Genomic DNA, 13535 nt, shown 5'->3' with positions numbered 1-13535 from the left:
CAGGCTGCAAGCACGCTCTGCTGGCTGATGTCCACTCATGGATGCCAGCTCATCCACCGGGAGCCGCAAGTCCTTCTCTGTGGGGCTGCTCTCAAGGTGTTCTTTGCTGAGTTTGTACAAACACCTGGGATTGCCCCTTCATCAGTGACATTGACAGTGGGGCTGAGTGCACCCTAATGACACCGAGCTGTGGGGTGCAGTGACGCACTAGAGGGACAACGCCATCCAGAGGGACCTCAACAGGCTGAGTAGTGGCACTCAGCAATGCGCCTTCCAGCCCAGAAAGCCAATCGTACGCTGGGCTCCATCCAAAGATGTGTGGTCAGCAGGCGAAGGGAGCTGGTCCTGCCCCTCTGCTCTGCGCTGTGAGGCCTCACCTGGAGGTGCTGCATCTGGATGTGGATGTCCGCAGCGCAGGACAGACGTGGAGCTGTTGGAGAACATCCAGAGAACAGCCACAAATATGAACTGAGGGATGGAACGCCTTTCCTATAAAGAGAGAGAGCTGGAGCTGTTCAGCCTGCAGAAGTGAAGGCTCCAAGGTGATCTGGTAACAGCCTTTCAACACCCGAAGGGAAGAACAAGGAAAGATTTAGCCTAGATATAAAGAAAATCTGGTACAGTGAGGGTGGTGACACAGCAGAACAGGTTACCCAGACATGTGATGGATGCCCCGTCCCTTCCAAGGTGAGGCTGGGTCAGCCTCTGGGCAGCCAGATCTGGCTGTGGCTGTTCCTGTTCATTGTGTGGCAGTTGGACGAGATCACCACCAACGGTACCAAGTACTCTGGCTAGGATAATCCATATCCATCAGAGCCTCTCTGGGCCAGTCCCAGTATTCAGCAGAGCAGGGGCTTCACTTCATCACACTGGGGTGATACTGAGTACAGCAGTCCAGAAGAGGACAATCCTTGGCTTTCTATAAAGACGAAGATTTATTACACCTAAGGGTGCACAGAACGCCCTTAAACAACTCTGCATGGTTGGAAGCAGTGCATAACAGCCCTGAAATAAAGGAAGAATAAGTTACCCCATTCCAAAGATGAACACTCAGCCCACACTGCCAAGGAAGCAGTCTCCAGGTAGAGATGCTGCCCTTACGGCTTCCACCCCTTAAAAGTGGTCAGGATAAAAAAAAAAAAAAAAAAAAAAAAAAAAAAAGAAAGAAAGAAAAAAAGGGAGAATGCAGCCCTGAAATAAAGAAAAAACAAAGAAACCACTTACACCCTTCTCAAAGGCCAAAACTCACCCCTGCTCCACAGGAGACAGTCTCCAGAGATCAATGCTGCCCTTACATCTGCCAGCATTTCAATGTGGTCAGGATGCCCCAAAAACAGGAAAGGTCACAGTCCTAAAACAAGAAGGAATGACTCACCCTTTCTCAAGGACCAGAGCTCATCCCACACTCCCAAGGAGACGGTCTCTAAAGACAGATACCACCTTAAAGGCTGCCAGCCCTTAAGTGGGGTCAGGATCCCCCCAACAACAAGATATTGCAACCCTGGAATAAAGAATCACTCACCCAGTTTCAAGGGTTCACCCCACGCTCTAAAGGAAGCAATCTCCAGGTGCAGTTGCTGCTCCTTCTGCTGACAGACCTTAAATGTGGTCAGGAGCCCCCAGAAAGCGAAATTACAATCCAGCAGTAAAGAAGAAATCAATGACCCCATTCCAAAAACAAACAGCCCACATCCCAAAGGAAGGAGCCTCCATGCAGAGATGCTGCCCTCACAGCTTCCAGCCCTTAAAAGTGGTCAGGATCCCCCAAAAGGGAAAGACCAGAGCCCCGCAATAAAGCAGCAGTCACTCACCCCATTCCAAAGGGCAGAACTCACTCCCAATACTTCCAAGGAGGCAGCTCCCAAGCAGAATGCTGCTCTGTCTGTTCCCAGCCCTTAAATATGGGCAGGGAGGGGGTGGAGCCAAGCTCAGCCCTATCCGGTCCCACAGGTAAATTGCTTCCACCTGTGCTGGCAGGGCTGGCCACACCCCTCACCAGGTGCTCAATCACTGCTTCAGACCGTAAACAACAACAAAAAAAGACTAATTACAAGCAGGTGATTGGATCTGCCTGTCCGGCAAGGGAGTTTGATCAAAGGATGAGAAACAATGGCATGCATATTTTGATTGAAGTCTGTCCTCAAAAGCATTCAGTAAAATTTCTAATAGAAATGGCCAAGAGATGTGGCATAGAACACAAAAACAGGAGGGCAAGGGCCAAGAGAACGTGGAAGGAAATGCCCAGGATGATGGCCAAGAGAACACGGCAAGAAACGCCAAAACAGGAGGGCAGGAGAACGCAGCAGGGAACGCCAAAACTGAATGCCGAAGTGAATGTGGTAAAGAAAGCCAAGGGCAATAGCCAAGAGAACCCAGCATGGAACACAAAAACAGGAGGGCAAGAGAATGCCCAGCCAATGGCAACAGCTAAGAGAACGTGGAAGGAAATACCAAAACAGGAGGGCGAGAGAACGCAGTACAGAACGCCAAAACTGAACGCTGAAGTGAATCCAGCAAAGAAAGCCAAGGGCAACGGCCAAACGAACGTGGCATGGAACACAAAAACAGGAGGGCAAGAGAATGCAGTAGGGAACAGCAAGGGCAAAGGGAAGGAAAACACTGCAGTGAAAGGCCAGAGACAAAGAGAACACAGAAAGAAAAGGACAGGCAGCATCCAGGGCACCATAAAGTGCAATGAAGAGCTCTGGGAGCACCGTGTTGTGCCGTGCTATGGAGTGGGTAAACACTGATGGGTGAGCATTGCCCTTACCTGCTGGGCAGACAATTACCAGCCAGCAAAGCGAGGCTCCAGGAAATGCAGATTCCGGTTCCTTGCTGTTCCCATGAAGAGCCACGCATCTCCATGCAGTCGTTACGGCACTCGGGAGCGCTGCAACTCCGCAGCCACCTGTGGGACACAAAACAGTAATGAAGACACTGCCCTACAGATGTGCCTCTTTCACAAACCTGCACTCCTTTCCCTGATCAATGTGGCTGCACTCTGTGCGTGATGCTGCTTACCAGCAGCACTGCAGCTGGGAACAACAGACAAGGAGAAGGCTCAGGTACCCAACAACATCCATCTTCCATCTTCTCTGATAACTGCTCATTATACACTGCTCTCACCTTCGGTTTGGTAGGTGGGGATTGAGGAAGCAATGCCGGTCCCACAGACCCCTCCCTATCCCACACTGTGATGGCAGATCAGGATCTGGACCACCTGAGAACCTGACATCCAGGAGTCTTTGGGTCCTGATGAGACGAGTCCCAGAGCCCTGAGGGAATTCACCGCTGCAGTCACCGAGCCACTCTCAGTGGTATTTGAGAAGTCGAGGCAGTCAGGTGAAGTCCCTGGTGAGCAGAAAAAAGGCAACAGCACAGCTGTTACTGCAGATATAAAGTGTGACCCTGGGAACCACCAACGTGTCAGTCTCACCTCTGTGCTGCAAAAAAATCGAGGAGCAGATCCTCCTGGAAGTGACTCTGAAGCACGTTCCAGTGCGTCACCACCCTCTGTGTGAAAAGCTTCCTCCTAATAACCAACCTAAACCTCCCCTGTTTCAGTTTAAAATCATTTCCCCTTGTCCTATCACGATCCACCCTCGTAAACAGCCGTTCCCCTTCCTGCTGTTCCCCCTTCAAGTACTGTGAGGCTGCAATGAGGTCCCCCCAAGCCTTCTCTTCTCCAGGCTGAACAACCCCACTTCCCTCAACCTTTCCTTGTAGGAGAGCTGCTCCAACCGTCTGCTCATCTCAGTGCCTCCTCTGGACCCGCTCCATGAGCTCCACGTCCTTCCTGTGCTGGGGGCCCCAGGCCTGGATGCAGCACTGCAGATGAAGCCTCACAAGAGCCGAGCAGATGGGGACGATCACCTCCCTCTCCCTGCTGGCCGCTTCTCTTTTAACGCAGCCCAGAACACAGCTGGCCTTCCAGGCTGCAAGCACGCTCTGCTGGCTGATGTCCACTCATGGATGCCAGCTCATCCACCGGGAGCCGCAAGTCCTTCTCTGTGGGGCTGCTCTCAAGGTGTTCTTTGCTGAGTTTGTACAAACACCTGGGATTGCCCCTTCATCAGTGACATTGACAGTGGGGCTGAGTGCACCCTAATGACACCGAGCTGTGGGGTGCAGTGACGCACTAGAGGGACAACGCCATCCAGAGGGACCTCAACAGGCTGAGTAGTGGCACTCAGCAATGCGCCTTCCAGCCCAGAAAGCCAATCGTACGCTGGGCTCCATCCAAAGATGTGTGGTCAGCAGGCGAAGGGAGCTGGTCCTGCCCCTCTGCTCTGCGCTGTGAGGCCTCACCTGGAGGTGCTGCATCTGGATGTGGATGTCCGCAGCGCAGGACAGACGTGGAGCTGTTGGAGAACATCCAGAGAACAGCCACAAATATGAACTGAGGGATGGAACGCCTTTCCTATAAAGAGAGAGAGCTGGAGCTGTTCAGCCTGCAGAAGTGAAGGCTCCAAGGTGATCTGGTAACAGCCTTTCAACACCCGAAGGGAAGAACAAGGAAAGATTTAGCCTAGATATAAAGAAAATCTGGTACAGTGAGGGTGGTGACACAGCAGAACAGGTTACCCAGACATGTGATGGATGCCCCGTCCCTTCCAAGGTGAGGCTGGGTCAGCCTCTGGGCAGCCAGATCTGGCTGTGGCTGTTCCTGTTCATTGTGTGGCAGTTGGACGAGATCACCACCAACGGTACCAAGTACTCTGGCTAGGATAATCCATATCCATCAGAGCCTCTCTGGGCCAGTCCCAGTATTCAGCAGAGCAGGGGCTTCACTTCATCACACTGGGGTGATACTGAGTACAGCAGTCCAGAAGAGGACAATCCTTGGCTTTCTATAAAGACGAAGATTTATTACACCTAAGGGTGCACAGAACGCCCTTAAACAACTCTGCATGGTTGGAAGCAGTGCATAACAGCCCTGAAATAAAGGAAGAATAAGTTACCCCATTCCAAAGATGAACACTCAGCCCACACTGCCAAGGAAGCAGTCTCCAGGTAGAGATGTAGAGATGCTGCCCTTACGGCTTCCACCCCTTAAAAGTGGTCAGGATAAAAAAAAAAAAAAAAAAAAAAAAGAAAGAAAAAAAAAAAAGGGAGAATGCAGCCCTGAAATAAAGAAAAAACAAAGAAACCACTTACACCCTTCTCAAAGGCCAAAACTCACCCCTGCTCCACAGGAGACAGTCTCCAGAGATCAATGCTGCCCTTACATCTGCCAGCATTTCAATGTGGTCAGGATGCCCCAAAAACAGGAAAGGTCACAGTCCTAAAACAAGAAGGAATGACTCACCCTTTCTCAAGGACCAGAGCTCATCCCACACTCCCAAGGAGACGGTCTCTAAAGACAGATACCACCTTAAAGGCTGCCAGCCCTTAAGTGGGGTCAGGATCCCCCCAACAACAAGATATTGCAACCCTGGAATAAAGAATCACTCACCCAGTTTCAAGGGTTCACCCCACGCTCTAAAGGAAGCAATCTCCAGGTGCAGTTGCTGCTCCTTCTGCTGACAGACCTTAAATGTGGTCAGGAGCCCCCAGAAAGCGAAATTACAATCCAGCAGTAAAGAAGAAATCAATGACCCCATTCCAAAAACAAACAGCCCACATCCCAAAGGAAGGAGCCTCCATGCAGAGATGCTGCCCTCACAGCTTCCAGCCCTTAAAAGTGGTCAGGATCCCCCAAAAGGGAAAGACCAGAGCCCCGCAATAAAGCAGCAGTCACTCACCCCATTCCAAAGGGCAGAACTCACTCCCAATACTTCCAAGGAGGCAGCTCCCAAGCAGAATGCTGCTCTGTCTGTTCCCAGCCCTTAAATATGGGCAGGGAGGGGGTGGAGCCAAGCTCAGCCCTATCCGGTCCCACAGGTAAATTGCTTCCACCTGTGCTGGCAGGGCTGGCCACACCCCTCACCAGGTGCTCAATCACTGCTTCAGACCGTAAACAACAACAAAAAAAGACTAATTACAAGCAGGTGATTGGATCTGCCTGTCCGGCAAGGGAGTTTGATCAAAGGATGAGAAACAATGGCATGCATATTTTGATTGAAGTCTGTCCTCAAAAGCATTCAGTAAAATTTCTAATAGAAATGGCCAAGAGATGTGGCATAGAACACAAAAACAGGAGGGCAAGGGCCAAGAGAACGTGGAAGGAAATGCCCAGGATGATGGCCAAGAGAACACGGCAAGAAACGCCAAAACAGGAGGGCAGGAGAACGCAGCAGGGAACGCCAAAACTGAATGCCGAAGTGAATGTGGTAAAGAAAGCCAAGGGCAATAGCCAAGAGAACCCAGCATGGAACACAAAAACAGGAGGGCAAGAGAATGCCCAGCCAATGGCAACGGCTAAGAGAACGTGGAAGGAAATACCAAAACAGGAGGGCGAGAGAACGCAGTACAGAACGCCAAAACTGAACGCTGAAGTGAATCCAGCAAAGAAAGCCAAGGGCAACGGCCAAACGAACGTGGCATGGAACACAAAAACAGGAGGGCAAGAGAATGCAGTAGGGAACAGCAAGGGCAAAGGGAAGGAAAACACTGCAGTGAAAGGCCAGAGACAAAGAGAACACAGAAAGAAAAGGACAGGCAGCATCCAGGGCACCATAAAGTGCAATGAAGAGCTCTGGGAGCACCGTGTTGTGCCGTGCTATGGAGTGGGTAAACACTGATGGGTGAGCATTGCCCTTACCTGCTGGGCAGACAATTACCAGCCAGCAAAGCGAGGCTCCAGGAAATGCAGATTCCGGTTCCTTGCTGTTCCCATGAAGAGCCACGCATCTCCATGCAGTCGTTACGGCACTCGGGAGCGCTGCAACTCCGCAGCCACCTGTGGGACACAAAACAGTAATGAAGACACTGCCCTACAGATGTGCCTCTTTCACAAACCTGCACTCCTTTCCCTGATCAATGTGGCTGCACTCTGTGCGTGATGCTGCTTACCAGCAGCACTGCAGCTGGGAACAACAGACAAGGAGAAGGCTCAGGTACCCAACAACATCCATCTTCCATCTTCTCTGATAACTGCTCATTATACACTGCTCTCACCTTCGGTTTGGTAGGTGGGGATTGAGGAAGCAATGCCGGTCCCACAGACCCCTCCCTATCCCACACTGTGATGGCAGATCAGGATCTGGACCACCTGAGAACCTGACATCCAGGAGTCTTTGGGTCCTGATGAGACGAGTCCCAGAGCCCTGAGGGAATTCACCGCTGCAGTCACCGAGCCACTCTCAGTGGTATTTGAGAAGTCGAGGCAGTCAGGTGAAGTCCCTGGTGAGCAGAAAAAAGGCAACAGCACAGCTGTTACTGCAGATATAAAGTGTGACCCTGGGAACCACCAACGTGTCAGTCTCACCTCTGTGCTGCAAAAAAATCGAGGAGCAGATCCTCCTGGAAGTGACTCTGAAGCACGTTCCAGTGCGTCACCACCCTCTGTGTGAAAAGCTTCCTCCTAATAACCAACCTAAACCTCCCCTGTTTCAGTTTAAAATCATTTCCCCTTGTCCTATCACGATCCACCCTCGTAAACAGCCGTTCCCCTTCCTGCTGTTCCCCCTTCAAGTACTGTGAGGCTGCAATGAGGTCCCCCCAAGCCTTCTCTTCTCCAGGCTGAACAACCCCACTTCCCTCAACCTTTCCTTGTAGGAGAGCTGCTCCAACCGTCTGCTCATCTCAGTGCCTCCTCTGGACCCGCTCCATGAGCTCCACGTCCTTCCTGTGCTGGGGGCCCCAGGCCTGGATGCAGCACTGCAGATGAAGCCTCACAAGAGCCGAGCAGATGGGGACGATCACCTCCCTCTCCCTGCTGGCCGCTTCTCTTTTAACGCAGCCCAGAACACAGCTGGCCTTCCAGGCTGCAAGCACGCTCTGCTGGCTGATGTCCACTCATGGATGCCAGCTCATCCACCGGGAGCCGCAAGTCCTTCTCTGTGGGGCTGCTCTCAAGGTGTTCTTTGCTGAGTTTGTACAAACACCTGGGATTGCCCCTTCATCAGTGACATTGACAGTGGGGCTGAGTGCACCCTAATGACACCGAGCTGTGGGGTGCAGTGACGCACTAGAGGGACAACGCCATCCAGAGGGACCTCAACAGGCTGAGTAGTGGCACTCAGCAATGCGCCTTCCAGCCCAGAAAGCCAATCGTACGCTGGGCTCCATCCAAAGATGTGTGGTCAGCAGGCGAAGGGAGCTGGTCCTGCCCCTCTGCTCTGCGCTGTGAGGCCTCACCTGGAGGTGCTGCATCTGGATGTGGATGTCCGCAGCGCAGGACAGACGTGGAGCTGTTGGAGAACATCCAGAGAACAGCCACAAATATGAACTGAGGGATGGAACGCCTTTCCTATAAAGAGAGAGAGCTGGAGCTGTTCAGCCTGCAGAAGTGAAGGCTCCAAGGTGATCTGGTAACAGCCTTTCAACACCCGAAGGGAAGAACAAGGAAAGATTTAGCCTAGATATAAAGAAAATCTCATTCCCTTAGCAGAGCATGAATCTTAGCATAGGCAGCTGTTGTGGGAAGTAATGCCAGTGATTTGAATGGCAGGAACGTGCTGTGCTGCATGGGGCCGTTCTGGAAGTTTATTGATCAGACTTTCTTAAGGAGATCTCCCGAGATTTTTTCTGTCCTATCTCTACACTTGCCTTGTTTCCTTCCAGTCCTCCGCCATGAACAGCCTTGTGGAGATGATGCAGAAGCTGCAGCTGAACAACTGAGAGAAGGAGCATCAGAAGGCAGCTCTGCAGTGCGCGGCATTGCAGGGCAGCGTTCTGAGTGCCGCCCAACTTGGCATTCCTAGTTTGGTTGTAGTCAATAGAAAACATCACAATTAGGGATTGACACAGAGTGCACTGCCTGATTTGTCCAGTGGCATTCTGTATGGGAACTGCTGAGTCACGGCCTGAACCTCTGATTAATCACCTGAGGTGAGCCATGAGTCAGCCAGAGAAGCACAGGTGAAGGCAATTCACCTGTGCTGCCGGATGGGGTGGAGCCAGGCAGTTGCTGCTCCTTCTGCTGACAGACCTTAAATGTGGTCAGGAGCCGCCAGAAAGCGAAATTACAATCCAGCAGTAAAGAAGAAATCAATGACCCCATTCCAAAAACAAACAGCCCACATCCCAAAGGAAGGAGCCTCCATGCAGAGATGCTGCCCTCACAGCTTCCAGCCCTTAAAAGTGGTCAGGATCCCCCAAAAGGGAAAGACCAGAGCCCCGCAATAAAGCAGCAGTCACTCACCCCATTCCAAAGGGCAGAACTCACTCCCAATACTTCCAAGGAGGCAGCTCCCAAGCAGAATGCTGCTCTGTCTGTTCCCAGCCCTTAAATATGGGCAGGGAGGGGGTGGAGCCAAGCTCAGCCCTATCCGGTCCCACAGGTAAATTGCTTCCACCTGTGCTGGCAGGGCTGGCCACACCCCTCACCAGGTGCTCAATCACTGCTTCAGACCGTAAACAACAACAAAAAAAGACTAATTACAAGCAGGTGATTGGATCTGCCTGTCCGGCAAGGGAGTTTGATCAAAGGATGAGAAACAATGGCATGCATATTTTGATTGAAGTCTGTCCTCAAAAGCATTCAGTAAAATTTCTAATAGAAATGGCCAAGAGATGTGGCATAGAACACAAAAACAGGAGGGCAAGGGCCAAGAGAACGTGGAAGGAAATGCCCAGGATGATGGCCAAGAGAACACGGCAAGAAACGCCAAAACAGGAGGGCAGGAGAACGCAGCAGGGAACGCCAAAACTGAATGCCGAAGTGAATGTGGTAAAGAAAGCCAAGGGCAATAGCCAAGAGAACCCAGCATGGAACACAAAAACAGGAGGGCAAGAGAATGCCCAGCCAATGGCAACGGCTAAGAGAACGTGGAAGGAAATACCAAAACAGGAGGGCGAGAGAACGCAGTACAGAACGCCAAAACTGAACGCTGAAGTGAATCCAGCAAAGAAAGCCAAGGGCAACGGCCAAACGAACGTGGCATGGAACACAAAAACAGGAGGGCAAGAGAATGCAGTAGGGAACAGCAAGGGCAAAGGGAAGGAAAACACTGCAGTGAAAGGCCAGAGACAAAGAGAACACAGAAAGAAAAGGACAGGCAGCATCCAGGGCACCATAAAGTGCAATGAAGAGCTCTGGGAGCACCGTGTTGTGCTGTGCTATGGAGTGGGTAAACACTGATGGGTGAGCATTGCCCTTACCTGCTGGGCAGACAATTACCAGCCAGCAAAGCGAGGCTCCAGGAAATGCAGATTCCGGTTCCTTGCTGTTCCCATGAAGAGCCACGCATCTCCATGCAGTCGTTACGGCACTCGGGAGCGCTGCAACTCCGCAGCCACCTGTGGGACACAAAACAGTAATGAAGACACTGCCCTACAGATGTGCCTCTTTCACAAACCTGCACTCCTTTCCCTGATCAATGTGGCTGCACTCTGTGCGTGATGCTGCTTACCAGCAGCACTGCAGCTGGGAACAACAGACAAGGAGAAGGCTCAGGTACCCAACAACATCCATCTTCCATCTTCTCTGATAACTGCTCATTATACACTGCTCTCACCTTCGGTTTGGTAGGTGGGGATTGAGGAAGCAATGCCGGTCCCACAGACCCCTCCCTATCCCACACTGTGATGGCAGATCAGGATCTGGACCACCTGAGAACCTGACATCCAGGAGTCTTTGGGTCCTGATGAGACGAGTCCCAGAGCCCTGAGGGAATTCACCGCTGCAGTCACCGAGCCACTCTCAGTGGTATTTGAGAAGTCGAGGCAGTCAGGTGAAGTCCCTGGTGAGCAGAAAAAAGGCAACAGCACAGCTGTTACTGCAGATATAAAGTGTGACCCTGGGAACCACCAACGTGTCAGTCTCACCTCTGTGCTGCAAAAAAATCGAGGAGCAGATCCTCCTGGAAGTGACTCTGAAGCACGTTCCAGTGCGTCACCACCCTCTGTGTGAAAAGCTTCCTCCTAATAACCAACCTAAACCTCCCCTGTTTCAGTTTAAAATCATTTCCCCTTGTCCTATCACGATCCACCCTCGTAAACAGCCGTTCCCCTTCCTGCTGTTCCCCCTTCAAGTACTGTGAGGCTGCAATGAGGTCCCCCCAAGCCTTCTCTTCTCCAGGCTGAACAACCCCACTTCCCTCAACCTTTCCTTGTAGGAGAGCTGCTCCAACCGTCTGCTCATCTCAGTGCCTCCTCTGGACCCGCTCCATGAGCTCCACGTCCTTCCTGTGCTGGGGGCCCCAGGCCTGGATGCAGCACTGCAGATGAAGCCTCACAAGAGCCGAGCAGATGGGGACGATCACCTCCCTCTCCCTGCTGGCCGCTTCTCTTTTAACGCAGCCCAGAACACAGCTGGCCTTCCAGGCTGCAAGCACGCTCTGCTGGCTGATGTCCACTCATGGATGCCAGCTCATCCACCGGGAGCCGCAAGTCCTTCTCTGTGGGGCTGCTCTCAAGGTGTTCTTTGCTGAGTTTGTACAAACACCTGGGATTGCCCCTTCATCAGTGACATTGACAGTGGGGCTGAGTGCACCCTAATGACACCGAGCTGTGGGGTGCAGTGACGCACTAGAGGGACAACGCCATCCAGAGGGACCTCAACAGGCTGAGTAGTGGCACTCAGCAATGCGCCTTCCAGCCCAGAAAGCCAATCGTACGCTGGGCTCCATCCAAAGATGTGTGGTCAGCAGGTGAAGGGAGCTGGTCCTGCCCCTCTGCTCTGCGCTGTGAGGCCTCACCTGGAGGTGCTGCATCTGGATGTGGATGTCCGCAGCGCAGGACAGACGTGGAGCTGTTGGAGAACATCCAGAGAACAGCCACAAATATGAACTGAGGGATGGAACGCCTTTCCTATAAAGAGAGAGAGCTGGAGCTGTTCAGCCTGCAGAAGTGAAGGCTCCAAGGTGATCTGGTAACAGCCTTTCAACACCCGAAGGGAAGAACAAGGAAAGATTTAGCCTAGATATAAAGAAAATCTGGTACAGTGAGGGTGGTGACACAGCAGAACAGGTTACCCAGACATGTGATGGATGCCCCGTCCCTTCCAAGGTGAGGCTGGGTCAGCCTCTGGGCAGCCAGATCTGGCTGTGGATGTTCCTGTTCATTGTGTGGCAGTTGGACGAGATCACCACCAATGGTACCAAGTACTCTGGCTAGGATAATCCATATCCATCAGAGCCTCTCTGGGCCAGTCCCAGTATTCAGCAGAGCAGGGGCTTCACTTCATCACACTGGGGTGATACTGAGTACAGCAGTCCAGAAGAGGACAATCCTTGGCTTTCTATAAAGACGAAGATTTATTACACCTAAGGGTGCACAGAACGCCCTTAAACAACTCTGCATGGTTGGAAGCAGTGCATAACAGCCCTGAAATAAAGGAAGAATAAGTTACCCCATTCCAAAGATGAACACTCAGCCCACACTGCCAAGGAAGCAGTCTCCAGGTAGAGATGCTGCCCTTACGGCTTCCACCCCTTAAAAGTGGTCAGGATAAAAAAAAAAAAAAAAAAAAAAAAAAGAAAGAAAGAAAAAAGGGAGAATGCAGCCCTGAAATAAAGAAAAAACAAAGAAACCACTTACACCCTTCTCAAAGGCCAAAACTCACCCCTGCTCCACAGGAGACAGTCTCCAGAGATCAATGCTGCCCTTACATCTGCCAGCATTTCAATGTGGTCAGGATGCCCCAAAAACAGGAAAGGTCACAGTCCTAAAACAAGAAGGAATGACTCACCCTTTCTCAAGGACCAGAGCTCATCCCACACTCCCAAGGAGACGGTCTCTAAAGACAGATACCACCTTAAAGGCTGCCAGCCCTTAAGTGGGGTCAGGATCCCCCCAACAACAAGATATTGCAACCCTGGAATAAAGAATCACTCACCCAGTTTCAAGGGTTCACCCCACGCTCTAAAGGAAGCAATCTCCAGGTGCAGTTGCTGCTCCTTCTGCTGACAGACCTTAAATGTGGTCAGGAGCCCCCAGCTCTCCCTGCTGGCCGCTTCTCTTTTAACGCAGCCCAGAACACAGCTGGCCTTCCAGGCTGCAAGCACGCTCTGCTGGCTGATGTCCACTCATGGATGCCAGCTCATCCACCGGGAGCCGCAAGTCCTTCTCTGTGGGGCTGCTCTCAAGGTGTTCTTTGCTGAGTTTGTACAAACACCTGGGATTGCCCCTTCATCAGTGACATTGACAGTGGGGCTGAGTGCACCCTAATGACACCGAGCTGTGGGGTGCAGTGACGCACTAGAGGGACAACGCCATCCAGAGGGACCTCAACAGGCTGAGTAGTGGCACTCAGCAATGCGCCTTCCAGCCCAGAAAGCCAATCGTACGCTGGGCTCCATCCAAAGATGTGTGGTCAGCAGTCGAAGGGAGCTGGTCCTGCCCCTCTGCTCTGCGCTGTGAGGCCTCACCTGGAGGTGCTGCATCTGGATGTGGATGTCCGCAGCGCAGGACAGACGTGGAGCTGTTGGAGAACATCCAGAGAACAGCCACAAATATGAACTGAGGGATGGAACGCCTTTCCTATAAAG

At 52.0% G+C, this 13535-nt stretch overlaps 1 long non-coding RNA gene across 8 annotated transcripts; it reads right to left on the bottom strand.

Moving 5' to 3' along the window:
* Positions 1-484: 484 nt before the first annotated feature.
* Positions 485-12952, bottom strand: LOC125687648 (uncharacterized). Of its 8 annotated transcripts, none has more exons than XR_007374289.1 (3): positions 12884-12952; positions 12586-12712; positions 485-1005 (listed from the first exon to the last, which is right to left on the bottom strand). It is a non-coding gene; the product is annotated as an uncharacterized LOC125687648 (long non-coding RNA). The 8 variants fall into 8 exon arrangements; XR_007374293.1 differs by having other exon boundaries at positions 12611-12712; XR_007374290.1 differs by lacking the exons at positions 12586-12712; positions 12884-12952 and adding exons at positions 5158-5284; positions 5456-5524.
* Positions 12953-13535: the final 583 nt, after the last annotated feature.

Source organism: Lagopus muta, unplaced genomic scaffold, assembly GCF_023343835.1.
Source record: "Lagopus muta isolate bLagMut1 unplaced genomic scaffold, bLagMut1 primary scaffold_142, whole genome shotgun sequence".
NCBI lineage: Eukaryota > Metazoa > Chordata > Aves > Galliformes > Phasianidae > Lagopus > Lagopus muta.
This window is presented reverse-complemented; position numbering and strand designations above follow the sequence as displayed.